The 16021-nt window shown below is 44.4% G+C and overlaps 1 protein-coding gene across 2 annotated transcripts in view; it reads left to right on the forward strand.

The window, feature by feature from the left end:
* Nucleotides 1-16021, forward strand: part of PDE4A (phosphodiesterase 4A) — a 253795-nt gene that overhangs the window by 149471 nt on the left and 88303 nt on the right. The window lies entirely within an intron of this gene.

Raw genomic sequence — 16021 nt, forward strand, 5'->3', positions numbered from 1 at the left:
GTAACATTATTATTCCATATATCCTCTCCTATATCACTTCCTATTACTCAATATATCCTCTCCTATATCTCTTCCTATTACTCCATATAACCTCTCCTATATCTCCTCCTAATACTCCATATAACCTCTCCTGTATCTCTTCCTATTACTCTATATAACCTCTCCTGTATCTCCTCCTATTACTCTATATAACCTCTCCTATATCTCATCCTATTACTCCATATAACCTCTCCTATATCTGCTCCTATTACTCCATTTAACCTCTCCTGTATCTTTTTCCTATTACTCTATATATCCTCTCCTATATCTCCTCCTATTACTCCATATAACCTCTCCCGTATCTCCTCCTATTACTCCATATATCCTCTCCTATATCTCCTCCTATTACTCCATATAACCTCTCCTATATCTCCTCCTATTACGCCATATAATTTCTCCTATATCTCCTCCTATTACTCCATATATCTTCTCCCATATCTCCTCATATTTCTCCATATAACCTCTCCTATTTCTCCTCCTATTACTCCATATAACCTCTCCTATATCTCCTCCTGTTACTCCATATATCATCTCCTATATCTCCTCCTATTACTCCATATATCCTCTCCTATATCTCCTCCTATTACTCCATATATCTTCTCCCATATCTCCTCCTATTTCTCCATATAACCTCTCCTGTATCTCCTCCTATTACTTCATATATCCTCTCCTATATCTCCTCCTATTACTCCATATAACCTCTCCTATATCTCCTCCTGTTACTCCATATATCATCTCCTATATCTCCTCCTATTACTCCATATATCCTCTCCTATATCTCCTCCTATTACTCCATATATCTTCTCCCATATCTCCTCCTATTTCTCCATATAACCTCTCCTGTATCTCCTCCTATTACTTCATATATCCTCTCCTATATCTCCTCCTATTACTCCATATAACCTCTCCTATATCTCCTCCTGTTACTCCATATATCCTCTCCTATATCTCCTCCTATTACTCCATATAACCTCTCCTATATCTCCTCCTATTACTCCATATAACCTCTCCTATATCTCCTCCTATTACTCCATATAACCTATCCTGTATCTCCTCCTATTACTCCATATAACCTCTCCTATATCTCCTCCTATTACTTCATATATCCTCTCCTATATCTCCTCCTATTACTCCATATAACCTCTCCTATATCTCCTCCTGTTACTCCATATATCCTCTCCTATATCTCCTCCTATTACTCCATATAACCTCTCCTATATCTCCTCCTATTACTCCATATAACCTCTCCTATATCTCCTCCTATTACTCCATATAACCTATCCTATATCTCCTCCTATTACTCCATATAACCTCTCCTATATTTCCTCCTATTACTCCATATAACCTCTCCTATATCCCCTCCTATTACTCCATATATCCTCTCCTATATCTCCTCATATTAGGCTAGGTCTACACGACGACATTTGTCGCGCAACATTTTGTTGCACTAATGTCGCGCAACAATTTTTATAATGGTGTCGCACTGCAACATGCGACATACTGCGACGCAACAGTCGCAGAAAAATCCATCTCGAATGGATTTTCTGCGACTGTTGTGTCGCAGCATGTTGCATGTTGCAGTGCGACACCATAGACTGCCATTATAAAAATTGTCGCGCAACATTAGTGCAACAAAATGTCGCGCGACAAATGTCGTCGTATAGACCTAGCCTTACTCCATATAACCTCCCCTATACCTCCTCCTATTACTCCATATAACCTCCCCTATACCTCCTCCTATTACTCCATATATCCTCTACTATATCTTCTTCTATTACTACTCCATATATCCTCTCCTATATCTCCTCCTATTACTCCATATATCCTCTCCTATATCTCCTCCTATTACTCCATATATCCTCTCCTATATCTCCTCCTATTACTCCATATATCCTCTCCTATATCTCCTCCTATTACTCCATATATCCTCTCCTATATCTCCTCCTATTACTCCATATATCCTCTCCTATATCTCCTCCTATTACTCCATATATCCTCTCCTATATCTCCTCCTATTACTCCATATATCCTCTCCTATATCTCCTCCTATTTCTCCATATAACCTCTCCACCTCCACATGGTGTACTCCATATCTTCATCTGTAGTGTACCGGTCTAGGACTTAGATTTCCCCCCCCCCCCACCCTTATATTTCGGAGTCCCCTACTTCCGCTATTTTGCAGGCCGTGGACTGCGTTTAGTAGAGTCACCCTAGTTTTTAGCAATGAGTCCCTGCCTGCTCCGTGCATTGAATTGCGAACCCCTCAGGGCAGTTTCCTCCGCTGCTTTCCTTGCTCAACTGGGATTTCACTTTTGTTGGGGGAGGGGGTCGGTGTTTGTGATAACTCATCATGTAATAACACGGCGATAATACCTCTGCAGATGATGTATATCTGTAAGTATCGTTTATTATCCCACTCCTACTCATATATTCTTCCACATGCCATGTACTTTGTTACCAGCTGTATGGTTATTTTCCCTACCACTCATTTTTATTGCAAGCTCTTCAGCTGTTATTGTAATCCACTTCGCAATGGATTACAGTGTAGTGTATTTCCCTCTCTCCTTATAGGGGGGCACTTATTTGCAGCTGGATAAGATCCAGTAGTACTATGTATATATCATGTAACAGATCTGTGGATGATACTCTGTGGAGTGTATCTTCCCTTTAAATGCCTCCCATGGTGCGCTGTTGTTTCTAAGAAATGTAAAAAGCCTACCCACTTACCAAGTTTATAGTGCTGTCTTTTTAATTCCAGCCCACATAGTACTGCCATGCGGTGCTAAACTAATATTGCCATATAGAACCTAGAAAACACCGCTATATAGTTTCCCAAAAATATACAGTATTCAAATGTGACTTTCTTAGAGACTACATATTTTTCCCATATAGATCCCACTTAATACTTCATTTTCTAAATAATACCACAATAGACTGATAATACCGCATGATGTTATTTTACACATTGGTGGGTTCGGGGCCACAAGTAAAAGGGAGCGATGGATTTTTAGACATTGATGTCTCCAACTCCTGCTTCACGAGGTGGACAACCTAGGACTCTTCAGCGACAGCATGGATCCCCACACGTCCATACCCATGTGTGTACATCTACCGCAGCATAATTCTGTCTCCTGATAGTTCGCTACAATGTATCAGTGTGGAGTCTATGCTTTATGCTATAGACGTGCTACATTGTAGCAAACGTTCAGCTATGAGAAATCTGAATGACTTTTTCAGTTTGTAGAAATTAACCAGAATGTTTCCTTTCACTGACAACAAGCAGAGATCTAAAAAATTTAATTAGGTTGGTTTAACATACCCCCCCCCCCCTGCTTTATCTTGATGGGGGCATTTTGAAGTCCTTTTTGCTTTGACTTTGTGGTGGCAAAAGGTGCGCCGAAGTTATCGAAGGCCACGCAATGTTTGATGCTTTGGGTCCTTCTTTAGCTTGTCTAGAAATGCAACTCTTGATTTTTTGTGACTTTTTGAAAAAAAAAGTTTTAGTGGTAAATCTCAGGTGAGTCGCTAACCCAAGACATCTGAAGCTTGAGCCTTAGATGCCTACCCAGTGCCCCGAACATGGTGACCATTGTGGTACATTCAACTTTGCTACCATCCTCAAGACGACGATACAGTTGAATATGGCAGTTGGCCATGGAAGCCAATGGCTCCCTGCACCGCCATTCACTCTAATAGGCCATAGGACACTAGCCTATTAGAGGCTGCATCAGTTATGACATCATCACGACACAACCTGCTATCATAGTGGTGCCATCGTTGTTGTTACCATTTCCAATGCTTTTTATGTTACTATAATGTCTATAGTGACAGTATGTGCTACAACGTGTTTCTGTAGCATTTGTGCCTCTCTGACTTTTTTTTTACAAAGCATCTCATGCCATTGGTATGGTGTGTATTCTGACATTTTTCCCCTAGGTGTTTGTATTGGAGTTGAAAAACATTAGAAAAAAAGAAAGCTTTATCCAAAATGAGCCTCTGAACTAGGGTGACATCCAAGACACAAAAATGACTTTTTAGACCTAAAACAACAAAAATCTGAAAACGTATTCTCTTATATGCGCCTGAGGCACATCTGGGGGAGAGGACCCCAGGGAACTCGAGAACAAGAGGACAACCAAGAAGATGCTGGCGTAGATGGTTGCTATAATTTGCACCAGTTTCTAGCATAAATTATAGTAAGGGCTCATGCACACGACAGTATTTTTGAGTTCAGTAAGCAGTACATATACTGAACCATTCATTTCAATGGTTCAGCAAAAAATACTGAAGTGTCTCCGTGTGCATTCTGTTTCAGTATTTCCATGCCGTGAAAAGATAGAACATGTCCAATTCTTGTCCGCAGATCACGGTGCTTGGCTCCATTAAAGTCAATGGGTCTGCAAAAAAAACGGAACACATACGGAAATGCATCCGTATGTCTTCCGTATCCGTTCCGTAATTACTGTATATGGCATACGGAAAAATGGAAAGGAAACGGAAACAAACAACGGATCTGTAAAAAACAGACCGCAAAATACTGAAAACCAATACTGTCGTGTGCATGAGCCCTAAATCTGTCATACCGTGTAAGGACCCACTTTTGAAAAGTGGTGGAAAATCTCAGAAAGTCAACACTTTTTTGAGCAAAATGTGATTTGCGCCAAAATTCGGTAATTTAATACACCGTAATGATAAAACAATAGTGTAATAAAGTTGTGGGTTCAATCAGCCAATCATGGGCACTGACGGGTGAGCTTCTCCATTTTGGACAAATCCCTACTTGTTAAGTAAGTGTACAATTTCCCTACAGTGCCACCACAGGGGAAAAAAAGTATTACACAGTGTCCATTACATGAATGGATTTTCTGAGTAATGTAGAACAGGACAGGTCCTCCAGAGCGACCATCTTGTGAAATGTTTTTATACTATTGGTCTGGTAGGGGATACTATGTGTCTTCTTATGGTGCAGGGGAACCGTATGGGCTCCGGGGCTCTGGTATGACTACCTCTGCATGCTCCTGACAGTGAAGGGCTCAACAAGCGAGACAGGGGAAGGTTCTTGTAGTTGTGTCTCATGTGCTTGTACACAGAGAACATCTAATATGTGAGCACATGGTGGATAGGCAGGAATGAGATCTTACATGTAGTGGCATGTAGTCAGGGGCCGTCTTCTCAGTTGTAAGAATCATACATCCTGGAGACATCTGATAAGTCTATACTAGTGTTGAGCAAACTTGTGTTTTAAGTTCTGCGTCTAAAGTTTTGGTTCGGGTTATCGAACTTTAGACGCCGAACTTAAAACACAAGTTCGCTCAACACTAGTCTATACCACATGTAAGAAGATTTATCTGCAGCTCCCACCCAAGGTCCACACCAAGTAATGCCATGTGTAAGACAGGTCTGATACAGGACGGCCAGGCCACAAAGAGCAAAGGTCCTCCTCCCAAGAATAGGCAGGAGACATCATCCCCCTCAATGATTCTGATGGGCCAAGAAGTCTTGGGCTTCTTCTGTAGATTTTTATTTTTCATGTTTTGAATGTTGGTGTGAATGTACCCTTAGATGGTGCCATGTTCTGTTGGGGTACTGTCTGCCAGTGTACAAATGGCCATGTGGTGCCCAAATGACAGTAGCCCCCTAAAACTATACTACAACTACTATTAATATTGATGGTTGTCTCAAGCTTGGAGCCTCAGGGAAACAGAGGCGCCCCCTTCAGCAGAGGCAACTGAAGCGGCTAATGTGACCTCATGGCCATCAGCAAGCTCTGAGCTGTGAGAAGTATTGGGCAGGTGCAGGTTTTTAGCCTCTGCAAGTAAAGTACTGTGCTGTTTCCATTCGCTGACGCAAGCAGTAGTGAAAATGGTGACAAACTGAGAGGAGAAGGTTTGGCCGTCTGCACAGAGAGCATCATATCTTGTTTCTTCTGCATGACGTCTGTGATGTTCTCAGGCCTCCTGCTGACTAATGTCTTTTTGCTTTTGTCTTGCAGGTAAGTGCACTCCTTTCATCACCACAAGCTACTCGGCTCTATTCACACTGCAGTATTTGTAATCTGCACATCTTGTAGGTTACATTGTGACCCCAGCACCAAGGTAGGTCGCTCTGTTCACAAATATTTCTGCAAGATTCTGGACAAGTGACGTCACCTGAGACTCCAAACAACAATGAGACTTACAAGTCGGCCGCTGTGCATGCCCATTCCTGGACCACTGTGCCCCTGTACCCACCACTGTGCTCCCCACAATAGTGCCCAGCCACTGTGCCCCCCCTTAACAGTGTCCATCCATTGTTCTCCCTCATAACAGTACCCGTCCACTGTGCCCCCCATGACAGTGGCCAACCACTGTGCCTCCCGTAACAGTGTCCTTCCACTGTGCCCCTCATAACAGTGTCTATCCATTGTGCCCCCCCATAACTGTGCCCATTCACTGTGTCCCCTCATTAGAGTGTCCATCCATTGTACCTTCAGTAACAGTGCCCGGCCACTGTGTCCTCCTGTAACGTGGCCACTGTGCCCCCCCCCCCCCCCCCCATAACAGTAACCGGCCACTGTTTCCTCCATGACAGTACCCCTGTGATAGTGCCCGGCCACTGTGACACCCATGACAGTGCCTGGCCACTCCCCCCCCCCCCCCCCCGTGACAGTGCCCCCGATTAGTCAGGCACTGTGCGCCCCCCGTCCCCATAACAGTGCCCATCCATTGTGTCACCCCATACCAGTACCCTTTGACTATGCCCCTACGTAACAGAGCCTTGCCACCGAAACCCTATAACAGTGCCCAGCCACTGTTCCAACCCCCCCCCCCCCTCTCCCGTGACAGTGCCCGGCCACTGTGCCCCCCGTGACAGTACCCGGTCACTGTGCGGCCCCCATAACAGTGCCCGGTCACTGTGCGGCCCCCATAACAGTGCCCGGCCCCCCTGCCCATGGCAATTTCGCGCCACTGCACAGCCACCACAACAGTCTACCATCCCATAACAGCGCAGCCATGGTGCCTCCATAACAATGTGTGAGACACCAGTGTCCCCAGTAACAGTGTGCTGGCTGCCGATGGCCATGAACATTCCCAGATATAGGTAATGTAAGATCTCTGCTGTGCTCTCCATCGTGGTTTTGCTGTAGAATGACTTTTGCATTTTGAATATTTCTAGTTTTATTTCATCGGCTTGAGCTGTAAACCCAGAGTTCTCGCTTCAGTGTGCATGTACCCATAAAACTACCCGGCAGTCTAGTGGTGTACTTGGTGTGCCAGGGCTGGCACGGTTCTTCATAAGTGTGCATGTACCCATAAAATAACCCGGCAGTCTAGTGGTGTACCCAGAGTGCCAGGGCTGGTGCAGTTCATCAGTGTGCATGTACCCATAAAACAGCCCAGCAGTCTAGTGGTGTACCCAGTGTGCCAGGGCTGGTGCAGTTCATCAGTGTGCATGTACCCATAAAACAGCCCAGCAGTCTAGTGGTGTACCCAGTGTGCCAGGGCTGGAACGGTTCAACAGTGGACATTGATCGCTCTGTGTGAAGTGATATATACGCTGTGGTAATATAATAATAAGTGGTTTTATAGCGGCATGTGACACCCGCTGGCACCTAAACCTTGATCTCGTGTAATACATGTTTTTGCCTTTCAGGGTGTGGAGCTCCTTTGTATTCTTTGTGAATGAGTATGACGGGATTATCCTGTGCCGGAAACAGGGTGTAATCATTATATATTGTAGTAATCGTCTGGATGGCAGCCCATCATAGTGGCACCTACAGTATAGTCTGCTGTTGAGGGAAGTGATGGATATATTATTCCTGTTTATAATTCTGATTATCACCTTATATCAGGCAGTCGCTTATAGTGCAATTGTTCAGGCGCTTTCTAGTTGTTCCAGTTCTACATGGTTCAGCTCATCCAGCCACCCTCGTGTGCACAGTGGGTACATGTACCCAGTTATTAATGTGGCTTCTACAAAAGTAATGTCTGTAGTATATTAGACCATCGTATAGAGGACATATGAGAAAAGAAGCAGCGGTGGCACAAATGAGAGATGTAGTTTTTGCTAATGTAATCTAAATGGTGGGGAGGGGGGATTGTATGAGCAAGGGACACAGGCTATATAAGCCAGATTTGTTGCAAGGGTCAAAATGCTCAACAATATGTGTGAAAGCGCTGTGATATATGGAGGAAAAGGCTCAGCAATATGTGTGATATTTGAAGGTAAAGGCTCAGTAATGTGTGTGAAACTGGTGTGAAATATGGAAGAAAAGGCTCAGCAATATGTGTGACACCGGTGTTATATATCACGCTGGTGTCACACATATTGCTGAGCCTTTTCCTCTATATATCACACATATTGCTGAGCCTTTTCCTTCTATATATCACAATGGCATCACACATTCTGCTGATCCTTTTTCTCCATATATCACACTGGTGTCCCACATATTGATGAGCCCTTTCCTCCATTTATGGAGAAAAAGGCTCAGCAGTATGTGTGACACCATTGTGATATATGGAGGAAAAGGCTCAGCAATATGTGTAACACTGGTGTGATATATAGAGGAAAAGGCTCAGCAATATGTGTAACACTGTGTAATACATGGAGGAAAAGGCTCAGCAATATGTGTAACACTGGTGTGATATATAGAGGAAAAGGCTCAGCAATATGTATGACACCAGTGTGAAATATGGAGGAAAAGGCTCAGCAATATGTGTAACACTGGTGTGATATATAGAGGAAAAGGCTCAGCAATATGTGTAACACTGTGTAATACATGGAGGAAAAGGCTCAGCAATATGTGTAACACTGGTGTGATATATAGAGGAAAAGGCTCAGCAATATGTATGACACCAGTGTGAAATATGGAGGAAAAGGCTCAGCAATATGTGTAACACCGGTGTGATATATACGGTATAGAGGAAAAAGCTCAACAAGATGTGTAACACTGGTGTGATGTATGGAGAAAAAGGCTCAGCAGTATGTGTGACGCCATTGTGATATGTGGAGGAAAAGGCTCAGCAGTATGTGTGACACCAGTGTGATATATGGAGAAAAAGGTTCAGCAGAATGTGTGATGCCATTGTGATATTTGAAAGGAAAAGGCTTAGGAATATATGTAACACTGGTGTGATATTTAGAGCAAAAGGCTGAGCAATATGTGTGATATATAGAGGAAAAGGCTCAGCAATATGCATGACACCAGTGTGAAATATGGAGGAAAAAGCTCAGCAATATGTGTAGCACTGTGTAATACTTTTAGGAAAAGGCTCAGCAATATGTGTAGCACTGTGTAATACTTTTAGGAAAAGGCTCAGCAATATGTGTAGCACTGTGTAATACTTTTAGGAAAAGGCTCAGCAATATGTGTAGCACTGTGTAATACTTTTAGGAAAAGGCTTACCAATACGTGTGATATATGGAGGAAAGGTCTCAACAATATGTGCAACATTGGTGTGATATAAAGAGGAAAAGGCTCAGCAATATGTGTGATATAAAGAGGAAAAGGCTCAGCAGTATGTGTGACACCAGTGTGATATATGGAGAAACAGGCTCAGAGTGTCTAGGATAGGATAGGAGTTGTGCAGTGATGGCAAGGGCACAACTTTTTTTCCTTCTGGGCACACCCCAGCTTTGGGGCTTTCCTCTCCTGATGGTAGTTCGGGGTGTCTTTGATGGTGAAGAATTAAAATTGCGAGGTGCAAGGTGGGGTCCCCTGCAGCAGTGAAGGCAATGATGAGGCCATTTCAACAGTAGAACAGTTCTTTACATGCAGCAGACCAGTTTCAGTTCTTGGCATGCATGGACTGGCATTTCCTACACAATGTGCAGTTTCCACAGATCTCACGGCTGCAGTAACAGATACTAGGCCAATTCTCTTCACACTGGACTTCTCTAGGTGACTTTGACATAAGCTTCTAGAAATAAGGGTGCAACACTTACCACTATGTAACCACGGGGCGGACCCCAGCCTCAGACTACGTTCTGCACCTTTGTTACAGGTTGCTGTATTCACAGTTTTATGATTTTCACAATTTCCTCAGCGGGATGCGGTATTCTTCTTACAGCTGGCCAGGCTACTTGTAATGCATGTCCAAGACTTAGCCAGGAGTTTATATTGATGACCTATCCTCTGGGAGTGCTGACTCACTGACACTGCGCGGCTGGGAACTGGCCCGCACCTGCGCACTTATGGGCAGAGGAACAGCTTTTCATATTGCGCATGCGCCGGCCAACTAAAGACAGCCGGCCGGCGCATGCGCAATATGAAAGGCTGTTCCTCTGCCCATAATGGGCAGAGCAGTGCGCAGGTGCGGGCCAGTTCCCAGCCCGCCGTCCTCTGGTGCCGCTCGTGACATCCGCCAGCTGGAGGTGTGTTTTTCTGGGCACATTGCCCAGTAACGCCGCCCCTGGGACACCTTCAGAAGATCATTGGCATAAGTTTAAAAAGTGTTATTTTCATGATCTGGACGAAGGACACAGAAGAGAAAGGTACGATTGTAATGAGGGTCAAAGAGTCTATAACCTGATCTGAGCGGTCTAAAACGCTCAGATTAGGTGAAAGACTCCCTTTAACCACTTCAGCCCCGCTAGCTGAAACCCCCTTAATGACCAGACCACTTTTTACACTTCTGCACTACACTAATTTCACCGTTTATCGCTCGTTCATGCAACTTACCACCCAAATGAATTTTACCTCCTTTTCTTCTCACTAATAGAGCTTTCATTTGGTGGTATTTCATTGCTGCTGACATTTTTACTTTTTTTGTTATTAATCAAAATGTAACGATTTTTTTGCAAAAAAATGACATTTTTCACTTTCAGCTGTAAAATTTAGCAAAAAAAACGACATCCATATATACATTTTTCGCTAAATTTATTGTTCTACATGTCTTTGATAAAAAAGAAAATGTTTGGGCAAAAAAAAAAAAATGGTTTGGGTAAAAGTTACAAACTATGGTACAAAAATGTGAATTTCCGCTTTTTGAAACAGCTCTGACTTTCTGAGCACCTGTCATGATTCCTGAGGTTCTACAATGCCCAAACAGTAGAAAACCCCCACAAGTGACCCCATTTTGGAAAGAAGACACCCTAAGGTATTCGCTGATGGGCATAGTGAGTTCATAGAACTTTTTATTTTTTGTCACAAGTTAGCGGAAAATGATGATTTTTATTTTATTTTATTTTTTTCTTACAAAGTCTCATATTCCACTAACTTGCGACAAAAAATTAAAAATTCTAGGAACTCGCCGTGCCCCTCACAGAATACCTTGGGGTGTCTTCTTTCCAAAATGGGGTCATTTGTGGCGTAGTTATACTGCCCTGGCAATTTAGGGGCCCAAATGTGTGAGAAGAACTTTGCAATCAAAATGTGTAAAAAATGGCCTGCGAAATCCGAAAGGTGCACTTTGGAATATGTGCCCCTTTGCCCACCTTGGCTGCAAAAAAGTGTCACACATCTGGTATCGCTGTACTCAGGAGAAGTTGGGGAATGTGTTTTGGGGTGTCATTTTGCATATACCCATGCTGGGTGAGAGAAATATCTTGGCAAAAGACAACTTTTCCCAAAAAAATTATACAAAGTTGGCATTTGATCAAGATATTTTTCTCACCCAGCATGGGTATATGTAAAATGACACCCCAAAACACATTCCCCAACTTCTCCTGAGTACGGCGATACCAGATGTGTCACACTTTTTTGCAGACAAGGTGGGCAAAGGGGTACATATTCCAAAGTGCACCTTTCGGATTTCGCAGGCCATTTTTTACACATTTTGATTGCAAGGTACTTCTCACACATTTGGGCCCCTAAATTGCCAGGGCAGTATAACTACGCCACAAATGACCCCATTTTGGAAAGAAGACACCCCAAGGTATTCCGTGAGGGGCACGGCGAGTTCCTAGAATTTTTTATTTTTTGTCGCAAGTTATACAGCAAGCCAAGTACAGATGTGTGCCGCCCCCGCACAGTAGTTATGCCCTCTTTGTGCCCCTTTCACAGTTGTAATGCCCTATCTGTGACCCCCTTCACAGTAATAATCACCATTGTGCCCTCTTCTTAGTAATGATCCCCATTGTGCCCCTGTAACGCCCCAGAGTGGCATTACTACTACTTCACCCCGCTACTGTCTCTAATGGGCTCATATAATGTCATCTTGTGTATTTATGCAAATATGGCAGAGCTACAGTTAGGTCGAATGGAGCTTTCCATTCCATTCTAACCCCCGGCCGTGGAGGAGTGGGCGAGTCACACTTCCTGCAGGAAGGGTGGGGATCAGTTTTAGTTAGTCTAGCTTACCCCCTGCTAGGGGAAGGAGGGTGTTCTGGGCACGTCTCTGCTGGACGTGCCCAGGCCAAGCCAAGCCGGCCAGAGCACCTTCAGCTCTGCTGGATGTGGAGGCCACAGCTTTAGAGCCTCAGGAGCCAGGAGAGAATTCCATGGCATAATAATTACGAGACAGACTATAAAGAAGAAGCTAAGTTATACAGCAAGCCTGTCAGTACAGCAGAGCCAGAGAGCAACAGATGTAGCAGAGTTGAGTTTGCCTGCCAGAGTTTTAATGCCAAAGCCTGCTGGGACCAAGACAAAGTTTGAAGATTGTGTCTGATGAAAGTTTACCAAAGTCAAGCTGCTATTCAACGTCATCACAAGGTCTGGACTCAATTATTTCTTCAAATTCCTCAGCTATTCTCCCCTATTTGTCTGCTTCGGAGCCAAGGCCTGGGCTCATAAATTATTCTGTGTCAACTAAGTGTGCCTTTTCAAAAGGATAAAATATAACTTTTATTCAGATACATTTAAAAATCTATTGAGAAAGGTGGTAACTAAAAAACGCAAGATAGGGTTGGAGGGCCAGGATTCACCCTGTATACCAGCTGGGGGCCGATGTAGATGGCGGTACTCATAAGTCCAATGAATGAATGAAGCCATCTAGTAGGAATAATTCAACAAGAATTACTTTAGTAAGATAAAGTGAGGGTATGCTATAGACCGGGCCCAAGGTATCCAGAGGCTGGGGGTCGCTCTTTTCAGGGCGAGTGCGCCGACATACAGCCATGCTAGATTTCCCCAACCTGAGATAGGGTTTGTTAGGGAAAATAGCGGCAGGCTGAAGCGACTTAGGAGTACCGCCACCTACATTGACCCCCAGATGGTATACAGGGTGAATCCTGGCCCTCCAACCCTATCTTGCGTTTTTTAGTTACCACCTTTCTCAATTAATTTTTAAATGTATCTGAATAAAAGTTATATTTTATCCTTTTGAAAAGGCACACTTTTTTTCTGAGCCCTGGAGTGAGGATAGTTAGTGTAAAGGACACAGCACTACGTCTATCAACAAAGTGTAACACAGCCCGGGGTCCAGCTGTATCCAGGTAGGAGCACCGTGACACTCACACACACACACATAAAGGGACATTTTAGGCCACCCTATACCACTCAGCCATTCCTACATCCGGGTACCAAACCCTCTAATAGGGCCCCAGGAGGCGACCCGTTGCACAGCCTTTATAGTAATAATGCCCACTGTGCCCCCATCATAGTAATAATGCCCTCTGTGCCCCTTCATAGTAATAATGCCCTTTGTGCCCCTTCACAGTAATAACATCCATTGTGCCCCCTTAATAGTAGTTATGCCCTCTGTGCCCCCTCCATAGTAGAAATCCCCATTGTGCCCCTTCACAGTAATAATGCACACTGTGCCCCCTTCATTGTAGTAATGCCCTCTGGCACTGTGTGCTCCTACATAGTAGAAATGACTATTGTGCCCCCTTCACATTAGTAATTCCCTCTGTGCTCCCTCCATAGTATACATGCTTCTGTGCCCCTTCCATAGTAATAAAGACCTCTGTGCCCCCTCCATAGTAATAAAGACCTCTGTGCCCACTCCATAGTAATAAAGACCTCTGTGCCCACTCCATAGTAATAAAGCCCTCTGTTCCTCCTCCATAGTAATAACGATCTCTGTGCCCCCTCCATAGTAATAAAGCCCTCTGTTCCTCCTCCATAGTAATAACGATCTCTGTGCCCCCTCCATAGTAATAAAGCCCTCTGTTCCTCCTCCATAGTAATAACGATCTCTGTGCCCCCTCCATAGTAATAACGATCTCTGTGCCCCCTCCATAGTAATAAAGACCTCTATGCCCCCTCCATAGTAATAAAGACCTCTGTGCCCCCTCCATTGTAATAAAGTCCTCTGTGCCCCCTCCATAGTAATAAAGACCTCTGTGCCCCCTCCATAGTAATAAAGACCTCTGTGCCCCCTCCATAGTAATAAAGACCTCTGTGCCCCCTCCATAGTAATAACGATCTCTGTGCCCCTCCATAGTAATAACTATCTCTGTGCCCCCTCCATAGTAATAAAGACCTCTGTGCCCCCTCCATAGTAATAAAGACCTCTGTGCCCCCTCATAGTAATAAAGACCTCTGTGCCCCCCTCATAGTAATAAAGACCTCTGTGCCCCCCTCATAGTAATAAAGACCTCTGTGCCCCCTCCATAGTAATAAAGACCTCTGTGCACCCTCCATAGTAATAAAGACCTCTGTGCCCCCTCCATAGTAATAACGATCTCTGTGCCCCCTCCATAGTAATAAAGACCTCTGTGCCCCCTCCATAGTAATAAAGACCTCTGTGCCCCCTCCATAGTAATAAAGACCTCTGTGCCCCCTCCATAGTAATAACGATCTCTGTGCCCCCTCCATAGTAATAACGATCTCTGTGCCCCCTCCATAGTAATAAAGACCTCTGTGCCCCCTCCATAGTAATAAAGTCCTCTGTGCCCCCTCCATAGTAATAAAGACCTCTGTGCCCCCTCCATAGTAATAAAGACCTTTGTGCCCCCTCCATAGTAATAAAGCCCTCTGTTCCTCCTCCATAGTAATAACGATCTCTGTGCCCCCTCCATAGTAATAAAGCCCCTCTGCCCCCTCCATAGTAATAAAGCCCATCTGTGCCCCCTCCATAGTAATAAAGCCCCTCTGTGCCCCCTCCATAGTAATAAAGCCCCTCTGTGCCCCCTCCATAGTAATAAAGCCCTCTGTGCCCCCTGCATAGTAATAAAGACCTCTGTGCCCCCTCCATAGTAATAAAGCCCTCTGTTCCTCCTCCATAGTAATAAAGCCCTCTGTTCCCCCTCCATAGTAATAAAGCCCTCTGTTCCTCCTCCATAGTAATAAAGCCCTCTGTTCCCCCTCCATAGTAATAAAGCCCTCTGTTCCTCCTCCATAGTAATAAAGCCCTCTGTTCCCCCTCCATAGTAATAAAGCCCTCTGTTCCTCCTCCATAGTAATAAAGCCCTCTGTTCCTCCTCCATAGTAATAAAGACCTCTGTGCCCCCTCCATAGTAATAAAGCCCTCTGTTCCCCCTCCATAGTAATAAAGCCCTCTGTTCCTCCTCCATAGTAATAAAGATCTCTGTGCCCCCTTCATAGTAATAAAGTCCTCTGTGCCCCCTCCATAGTAATAAAGCCCTCTGTTCCTCCTCCATAGTAATAACGATCTCTGTGCCCCCTCCATAGTAATAGACCTCTGTGCCCCTTCCATAGTAATAAAGACCTCTGTGCCCCCTCCATAGTAATAAAGACCTCTGTGCCCCCTCCATAGTAATAAAGACCTCTATGCCCCCTCCATAGTAATAAAGACCTCTGTGCCCCCTCCATTGTAATAAAGTCCTCTGTGCCCCCTCCATAGTAATAAAGACCTCTGTGCCCCCTCCATAGTAATAAAGACCTCTGTGCCCCCTCCATAGTAATAAAGACCTCTGTGCCCCCTCCATAGTAATAACGATCTCTGTGCCCCTCCATAGTAATAACTATCTCTGTGCCCCCTCCATAGTAATAAAGACCTCTGTGCCCCCTCCATAGTAATAAAGACCTCTGTGCCCCCTCATAGTAATAAAGACCTCTGTGCCCCCCTCATAGTAATAAAGACCTCTGTGCCCCCCTCATAGTAATAAAGACCTCTGTGCCCCCTCCATAGTAATAAAGACCTCTGTGCACCCT

This window comes from Bufo gargarizans, chromosome 2 (assembly GCF_014858855.1).
Source record: "Bufo gargarizans isolate SCDJY-AF-19 chromosome 2, ASM1485885v1, whole genome shotgun sequence".
NCBI classification, from domain to species: domain Eukaryota; kingdom Metazoa; phylum Chordata; class Amphibia; order Anura; family Bufonidae; genus Bufo; species Bufo gargarizans.